Raw genomic sequence first — 10,124 nt, 5'->3', positions numbered from 1 at the left:
CTTGTCATGCATCATAAATGTAATACCATATGGGAATGGAGCTCTCACACACAGTAGAGAATAGGAAATTTGTGCACCCCATAAAGAAGAATGTATTGCCTTTTACGGGGTAGCGAAGGACATATTGTGTGGCAGGCCTCATAAACATACCCATGTTTCTCTTATGAGTTTTTCTGGGATTTCAGGGGAGGCTGTACAGAATGAGGGACGAGGATTAAGAGACAGATAAACATAGTCACTATTTACATTGAAATGGCTGTATTGCTTGAGAAAGAAGAGGATGAGGAGAGAAGGTTGAAATGGAAATAGATGCGAATGAGATGATGCCATCTGGGATCTGAATGTGAATGGAAAGGAGGTTGAAGGTGCAGGCAAAAATAATCATGTATAGGATGTTTGTGCTGATAGATACAAGATCAGCATGCATACCATTTTGCTCACCCCTGCCCCAGAAGGGCTCTTCGTGGCAATCTCATAGCTGGCTTTTTTTCCCTCCTTCCTAATATTTGCTGCAGAGGTATCAAACAAAAAGTGGATCTTGGGAATGTGAGTTTTCATCTCGCTGTCTGGTGAGATTGTTAACGCAGACAGTGTCTATAGATCTTTGAGGGTCACAGCATTCAGAAACCTCCATTTGTTGGTACCATCATCCCCTTGGTAACAATAAAGGACAATCAGTGTGTGTGAATCAGCTTGTGGCAAGGATCTGGACCCCTTCACCCCAGGGTGAGCACCCTATCATCATCTTTGCTTGCTGCACAGTTCTGCCAAGGGAACAGCAGAGCTTAAGACATCATGCCCAGATTTGGCAGTGCTTTCTTTCAGTATATCTGGCTATTTCTCTGTCCTCTCTGTGTGACTTAGCAGCATCTGCAATGAGACTGATCAATAGATCAGACCAACAAGAGGTCTTGAGGCCAATTAGGACAGGCAAGTTGGTCCTGGGCCAAGCTGGTGTCAGGCTACGTGTCAATACGAAAGCTTGTCTGCCCTTAGGAACAATGGATAAGGAATACAGGCAGATAGATGTTACTGTGTGTGAGAGAGAGAGTGTGTGTGTGTATGTGTTCTGTGAGCTGCATTTACTCATTTACATTAAATTATCATCAGCCCATCCAAGAGAAGTTCTAGCACATCTTTAGCCCCCGACCACACCCCATTTCCAGTAAATGCCTCCTCCACTGTCGGGTTTGCTCCTACATACCAAATAGAGCAGAGAAGTGTGATGAAGGGCAGCTGATCAAATGTCATTGTCCCGCCGCTTCATGCACAATACTTTAGCACCCTCTGTTGGTGTGTCACATCACAGCATGATTTTGAAGAATATTTCACATCATCAGGATTTGCTCGTGCATTACAGTTGATTCAAATGTTCTTAAGTGTGTCATATAGCTTGTACATTTTCAACCAGCTCCTGACAGAAAACAAGTGCCATTCTCTGAACCAAACACATTACAATATTAGTTTAATTTCCCCTTGCCTTATCAAAAAAAATCACTCCAAGTCTGCCCCTTCCTGAAATATAATTTATCTGTGTCTGATAGGTATCTTGTATTAATCATGACAGTGAATTCATTAACCTTAGATGCAAGGTTTATGTGGTGAAAGGGCAAGGCATGGTGAGGGTTGATAGAAGGGAAGATACAATCCATTTCATTCAATATTGATTTGCAAAAGACTTTTGGCCAAGCAAAAACTGACTCACACATACACTCACTCTCTCTATATGACAATCAAGTTAATTAAAGTAGTTGAACAATCAGGTACTCGAAATAAAGACAGAATTAGTCACCCTCAGGCCAAGCTCTTTAAATCTTAATCAGACGTACACTAATTAAACTTCATTTCAGCAACTGCCCTAAAAAGTAGAGTATTTTGCACTCAAACACTTGTGTGAGAGGTTGTATATAATGACGCAAAATGTTTGTTGTAATTACAAGAAAAAATGACGTTCACCACTTGTGCTTGAGGTGTGTGTATGCTTGTTTGTGTGCATATGTTCAGATCTGTATGTGTTTAACTGTATTTTTGTTTGTCAGAAGCAGTCTAGATGCACGGTTCTTCCATTTTAACCATGATGCACATGCGCAGTGCATTGTGTATGTTTGTTTTCAATGCAAAGCTTGAGATTTATTCATTTTTTAAAAAGCTTTCTTGAAATGATTTACTTCACAAAGTGTATGTATAGAAGTTTGTCAAACTTTTGTTGTGAGGTATAGCCTACTGTGTTGTTGTGAGGTATACCACATCCCCCAACTTTCAATTTCTTAATAAACCTAGATCCTCAAGTAGAGGCACGGGGCTAGCATAGGAATTCTTTTAACTGTTCTCCTGTCTCCTTTGGTGATTAAATATCTTTTGAGCGGCAGAGCTTTTTAATCAGAGAAAACATTTCACTGCTTTTGCTGCTATGGTCAGCTGCTATTGTGATTTACAGTCCTCCCAAGTCAAATACAAATTTTTTGTCAGGATTTTAAGAGCTCCTGTCCCTAATTATTCATAAATATGATAGAGTTTTGATACTTGGTGATTTTAATATTCATGTTTGTTATTTTATTAATCTGAGCAATTCATTTCATCTTTCACAAGCAGTCAAAGGGCCCACACACTGAAAAGGTCATTCCCTGGACCTTGTTCTTTCATGTGGTGTTTGCCTGGATTCTTTAAAGACAACAAGCTACTCCATGTAACACTGATGACTTAGTTAGGCATTGGAATAGAAATTGCGCGTCCATTCTCGATTCTGTTGCACCTCTTAAACCTCAGAAATGCAAACCAAATTACTAAAAAAACATGGAGAAAGAATGACTTTCTTTGCAAATCTATTTGCAGATCACCATCTCAACCCAACAGTGTTATTCAATACGATCAGTTGTGTTGTCAATCGTCTTTCACCTTCCAAGCATCAGTGTGACCCTTCTAGATGTGAAGAATTCCTTCCCAATTTTCATAGAAAGATCATAGACATCAGAGCCAATTTTATTCAACTGACTCAGGCTATTTCTGTCATACCTCTAAAGCTGCCAGTTTTCTCTAACTTTGAGCTCATCTCAGTTGTGAACTTAAAGGAAAATAGTAAGAGGGATGAAATCAACAACCTGCAATCTAGATACAGTCCCGACATATTTTCTCAAAGGGATTATTGATACTGTGGGTCCCTACATTGTTTCTATTATTAATAGCTCTCTAGTCACTGGAAACATTCTGTCCAGTTTAAAACATGCTGTGGTACAACACCTCTTAAAAAATCTAACTTTGATGCTGTTGATTCAGCCAACTATAGGCCTACAGTATATCTAAGTTGTTCATTTTTATCAAAGGTTTTTAGAAAAAATAGTATTTGATCAGTTGATGAGCTTTTGAAATGAAAACAGAATTCTAGATAAATTCCAATCAGGCTTTCGTTTTACACACAGCATAGAGACAGCTCTCCTCAAAGTGAATAATTACCTTTTAAATTCAGATGCAGGGCTCTGCTCGATTTTAGATCTTCTTTACATAAGTGTGGCTTTCAATACAAAAGATCATGAGCTTCTTTTAAATCATTTGAGGGACTGGATTGGTTTCTCAGGTCCTGCTTTTAAGTGGTTTAAATCTTATCTTTCTAACAGAACTACTTGTGGTATACTCCCATTAGGTTACATAATGCTAAGACATTATGTGTCCTACCACTGTTACGCAGACGATACCCAGATATAAATACCCATCACCCCAAATGATCTAAATAGGCTAATCCATTACCCTGGCCTCCAGCACCACTGTAAGGAATATGGGAGTTATTTTTGATCAGGATATGTCCTTTAACTCCCACATAAAACAAATTTCAAGGACTGCCTTTTTTCACTTATGTAATATTGCAAAAATTAGGCACATCCTTTCTCGAAGAAAGATGCAGAAAAAATAGTCCATGTATTTGTTACTTCTAGGTTGGATTATCGCAATTCACTATTATCAGGCTACCTCAACAAGTCTCTAAAGACTCACCAGCTGGTCCAGAATGCGGCCGTGCGTGTACTGACAAAAACTAGAAAAAGAGATCATATTTCTCCCATCTTAGCTTCGCTGCATTGGCTTCCTGTAAAATCCAGGATTGAATTTCCTTCTCCTAACTCACAAAGCTCTTAATGGTCAGGCACCATCATATCTTAAAGAGCTCATAGCACCCTATTACCCCACTAGAACACTGCGCTCCCTGAATGCAGGCTTACTTGTGGTTCCTAGAGTCTCCAAAAGTCGAATGGGAGGCAGAACCTTCAACTATCAGGCTCCTCTCCTGCGGAAGCATCTTTCAAGGCTTAAAACTGTCCTTTTTGATAAAGCTTATAGTTAGGGCCGACCAAGGTCGCCTTGGACCAGCCCTTAGTTATGCTGCTATAGGCCTAGACTGCCGGGGGACTTCCCATGATGCACTGAGCTCCTCTCTCCTCATTTCCATCAGTATGTATTCATATACCATTACTGCATGTTACTAACTTGACTTCTTCCCCGGAGTTCTTTGTGCTTTCTCATCCGCTGGAAACCCCAGGGACCACGCTCTGGCCCTGGCTCTGGCCCGTGGCCGTGGGGACGTCCTTCTCCAGCCATCACTGCTGTTTGTCACTGCTGTTTGTTGTTGCTAGTCATGTATCTATTGTTGTTGTTGTTGTTGTTGTTGTACTGCTTCTCTGCCCCCCCCCCCCCCCCCCTTTCTTTCTTTCACAACCCAACCGGTCAAAACAGATGGCTGCCCACCTAGAGCCAGGTTCTGCTGAGGTTTCCTCCCGTTGAAGGGGAGTTTTTCCTTACCGCTGTCGCCAAGTGCTTGCTCATGGGGGAATTGTTGGGTCTCTGTAAATTAAAGAGTACTGTCTAGACCTGCCCTATGTGGAAAGTGCCCTAAGATGACTTTTGTTGTGATTTGGCGCTATATAAATAAAATTGAATTGAATTTAATCCACCTGCAAAATTACTTAACTGAAATCAAAGAGTGGCAGCATCAAAACTACCTGCAGCTTAACAAAAATAAAACAGAGGTACCACTAATTGGTCTACACTGTGCAGCTGAGCAGCTCAAACCAGCTGGACTCTCTAGCTCCCAGTGCAACACATTCGGCTAGAAATTTAGATGTTCTATCAGACTCTTACCTCACCTTTGAGGAATAGATCAAGAAAGTTGTCCAAAAGTATTTTTTACAATTAAGAATCATCTCCCAAATCAAATCTTTTCTGTCCTTCAGTGATTTGGAGAAGGTCCTCTTTTCCAGATCTTTTCCAGACTAAACTATTGCAACTCTCTGTACTCCTGCCTTAGTCAGAAGCAATTGTCACGCCTTCAGCTGGTTCAGAATTCAGCTGCCAGGCTTTTAATGGGTATTAAGAAAAGGGACCACATTACTATGGCATTATATTTGTGTCTCATTCCTGAGCAAGCAATGCGAGATTTGGAGCACAGAAAAATAAATTTTGCAAACACACTCACTTGACCTGCCACAGCATTACAAATGTGCCACAAAATCAACCAATCAGAGAACTGGAGAAGATAAATTCTGACTGGCTGTTTCGTCTCCAATCACAATGCTTCCATAAGAAGACAAAAGAGAAGGATTTTAGATTTCCAGCCACCAGACATGACAGAATCAAATATTGAAAATAGCAACAATATGCCACAGCGTCAGGTGAGTTATGAATTTCTAGTTTTGTGATATCACGTTATTGTTTGCAATGCCTTTGACAAAACCTGCCACCAGGATGCTGTAGAGAGGGTTCGTGCTGGATTGGATGGGCTGGAGGGACGATTTGAGAAACTCTCACAAGATTTTTATGCAAACCTTAACCTTAACCTTAAGCCTAACCCTAACTGCACTTGCAAGAGTCCGTCCCTCTGTAGCGGCCCATCCAATCTAGCATGTATCTGTAGAGAGTTCTACTAGCAATCTAATTAGAGATGAAACAGCCAATCAGAATTTACCATCTCCAGTTCTCCAACTGATTGATTTCGTTGCACGTTTGTAATACTGTGCCAGGTAGAGCGAGTGTGTAGGCAAAGTTGAGTGTACACAGAGTGTAAGAGAGAGAGAAAATGTGAGCTTGTGTGCAGCGGTCTGTCAGTGCACTGAGCAAGAGTTTGTGAGAGGGTATATGAGTAAAACTGAGTGAGAGGGGTTATTATTGCTATGTCGTTAATATGGATAATAGTAAACATGCAAATACACAGAAATCAACACAGAATAGGTTTTTGTTTGCTTAAATTAAATTATTTTTTGCATGCGTATAATTTCTCTTCAAAATATAACTTATGTGCTTGCAAAACATATTTTTCTGTGCTCTAAATCTCCCATTGCTCGCTTAGGAATGAGACACAAATATAACACTATACATTACACCTGTTTTAGCATTATTGCACTGGCTCCCTTTACATTTTAGAGTTGATTTTAAAATTGTATTATTTACTTTTAAAGCTCAACTTGGACTGGTCCCAGAATATCCTGTATAATAGACCTCTTCACACTCTATGAACCTGATCATGAAGAGATTTATAAAGTATCTACCTACCTACCTGGCCGTGATCTTAGATTATCTAATTAGTTACTCCTCTTACTACTCGTTGTTACCAAGTCCAATTTTGTGGCCAGAGGAGATCAGGCTTTTTCCATCAGGGCCCTCAAACTCTGGAATGCACTTCCCATAGACATCAGACTGTTGACATCTGTGTCAACATTTAAAAAAGTTAAAAACCTACTTTTTTAGGATGGCATTTTTGTAATGTACCAATGTTGAGTGTGTGTGTGTGTGTGTGTGTGTGTGTGTGTGTGTGTGTGTGTGTGTGTGTGTGTCATTTATGTGTGCACATCTTTGTTTTTATCTTTCAATTGTTTTCATCAGTTTTTACAGGATTTTATTATATAGTTTTTACTTGATTTTATCACCTTGTTTAATTTCTGTAATATTTTATTAATAACAATATTCTTGATCTACCTAAGTGCTGCTCTGTCTTAATAATTATTCTTACTGTCTCTACTTATATTTAATTTGTTCTGTTTATATTGCCTTGTGAAGCATTTTGTGACATTTGTTTTGAAAACTGCTATATAAACAAAGTATTACTATGAACAACCAAATGGTAAAAGTAGGCTAATGAAAAGAAAAAAAAAACATAAATATGCCAAGTAAAATTAGGCTTCCAGCTTGTTTTTCAAAGCTTGACTAACCAGTTTTGTCATGACATTTTTTGCTCTAGGCAAAAAATGCTTTGGTGTCGCTGCTTTGGCATCCTAACTGCTCTACATGTCTGTTCAGGCCAAGCAGAGCAATCCAGCCATTCTCAACCTGAGGGACTCCAAACTAGGAATTCAGTTCATGAATCATGCAGGCCCAAGACTCTAGCATGAAATCACTCATTTGTTCCATTTTTCCATGGACTGAAAAAGTTAGACCGTTAATGCCAGAAGCTATTGCACGAATTGTGATTTTTCTTCCCCGTAAAGCTTTCAGGAGCTACCTTCTTCACTCAGACTCTGTGAATAGAGAGAAGATTGGGAGCAGGAGCATGGGGGTAACAGATTGGAGGAGGAAGAGGAGAATAGGAGGAACATACAGCTCCATCTCTCAGAAGTAATTTCATCTTGTGTGTGACCTCACTTCCTGGAAAGTGTCTGGCCTACATACATTGCCTGTGGGTGCTTTTTTTTCTCTCTCCTATCAGCATTGTAAAGTTTTACAGCACTGAGATCCTGGTGGTTTAACGTCCACCACACCTTAGCTGCTCCTGCACAGGTCTCTGCTTTTGGATACGCTACAAATAACGAGTCAAAATTAGTCAAAATTAAGATCAGGAATGACATTTGGAACTTAACCAGGTAAGTTTGGTGGATTAATAACACATTTATGCACAAGAATAACATAATGTTTATTATTTTATGGGAGGTAAGTGTATAATTACAGAAATGTAACAGTTGTAGTTCTCTACAGTGTCCTCCTCGGGTGTCATACCCATCTTTCTGTTACTGTGTTTTGTGCATCTTTCTGTCTGTCAGACTGTCTGTGAGTAAGTATCTTCAGGCAAAAACACAAAGAGAAAATATGTTGCCAGCAGCAACAGGGACTGGGTAAAGCAAAGTAATGGCGTTATATTGACACAGGGAAGCTGTTGATTTCTGTGCACATAAAAAGAACAACGTGAACTCCAGGGGGTACAATGCTCAAGCATGAATGTCAGGATATCATTTCGAAACAATTCACTTAAATTCCTGTCAATCAACATTTCTGGGATCTAAATTTCTCCTTTTTGTACTGTGTAGGCACTCTCAATGACATTCATCCCAGATAGGGTTCTTTCCATTTCGCTGTAGAGGTGTTTAGTGTATAAACAAACACATCTTTAACCCTGAATTCTCCATTTGAGTGTACTGAGTCAGCGCTGTCTGTGGTTAAACGTTTACTGACAAACAAAGAAATTACACCAAAAACAATCCTGATGTGATGACTCGAACACAAATAGTTGAGCTTAACCTACCAGCTTAAATCAGAAACTGACTGAACAAACTAAATGAACACTTAGTATCAGTGCTGAATGTTGTGCAGTCTGAACAGTGATGGGTTCACTTACTGATATAGATATGCGGAGAGAACAAGCAACAGAGTCAGTGACTATGAATCTTTGTTCTGAACTGCACTGTTCAAGTCATAATATCCACCTCTACTTTGTGGCACAACCAGGCACTTGTTTTGCATATAGGTTGTTGCAGATACAAACTTTATTAACAGTGCTTATACAGTCCTAGTTTCATGCTGAACTGAATTAGAGCTGCAACGATTGGTCGATTAATCAATTAGTTGATCGACAGAAAATAAATTGGCGACTTTTTTGATAATAAATTCAAGAAAAAATGCTTAAATTCTCTGATTCCAGCTTCTTGAATGTAACTGTTTTCTGGTTTATCTAGTGCTTCTTGGGCTTTGGGAAATGGTGATCATCATTTTTCACCATTTTCTGACATTTTTAATCGATTAAACTAATCGATTAATCAAGAAAACAATGGACAGATTAATCAATAATGAAAATGATTGTTAATTGCAGCCCTAAACTGAATGAATCCATTTGAACCAACAAAAGACAAATCAAGACTGAACTGACTGAAGCGGTTACAGCATTATGAATGGTCAACGCTTATTGATACATTTGAATAACGAACTACAAATATATAAACTGAACTGTGGAAGATGATTCGAACCAGCACAGAGATTCATAATTTCCACCTCTATTTTGTATAATCAGCATTGTATAATAATCTGAATGATGAATGAATCATGAACTTTTGTAGCTTTTTCTACTTTTTCTTAATCTTCTCTTTTAAAGTGCATAAAAAGAGATTCAGGTCCAAAATTTTGTCCTGCATTGCCGCAGAGTTATTAGTCCTATAATATCCAAGTGAATAAGACATTGTACCTGCCTTTCACAGATCAAAGACTTTATTTGGGGCATTTATAGCTTTTAATTGCTCCATCATGTGTGTCTTTGATAAACACATTTTAATTCCTGATTGAATCCATGCACCTTCGACTAAATCGACTTCCTATTCTGTAACGAAAAATTGGGCCTTTTTTTTGTTTTATCACTCAATTTGAAAAAAATGGATATCAAAGCATTTTCTGACACAAAATAGAATTTATAGAAAAAGTTTTTCATTCATGTTTTTTCATTCTCAGGTTTCATTTTTCTTGATAAGGAACCCCCTATCTAGGCTGAGTCCAGTCTATAAACAAGCACAGAGTAAGTGCAAGACAACAGCGGTCTGCCTAAAATATACAGGTTAATCTCCTGACTATTTTATCAAACTTAATAGCCTATCCATGGCCATGTCATTTCTCAAACTCTAAACTTTTCCAACTTCAACATGAATTGGCTGCAAAATAATAGCACATGCTCTGAGGCCTACACATATCAAGAACTCTACCCAGCTGTTATAAAAGTTGATGGTGGCATGTTGTTGGCAGCCTTTTATTGATTATTTGGTTGAAAATATGCCTGCTGCCTTGCCTACAATAGCCTAATCACTCTATGATTCACCCATATTATTCATCTCATCAGACATATCTGCCAAAACGGAGCGGTCCAACCATTACAAATATCAATCCCTGACCATAGA

The sequence above is a fragment of the Thunnus albacares genome, chromosome 1 (assembly GCF_914725855.1).
Source record: "Thunnus albacares chromosome 1, fThuAlb1.1, whole genome shotgun sequence".
NCBI classification, from domain to species: Eukaryota; Metazoa; Chordata; class Actinopteri; order Scombriformes; family Scombridae; genus Thunnus; species Thunnus albacares.
The sequence above is the reverse complement of the archived record's forward strand: the minus strand, read 5'-3'. Positions refer to the sequence as shown.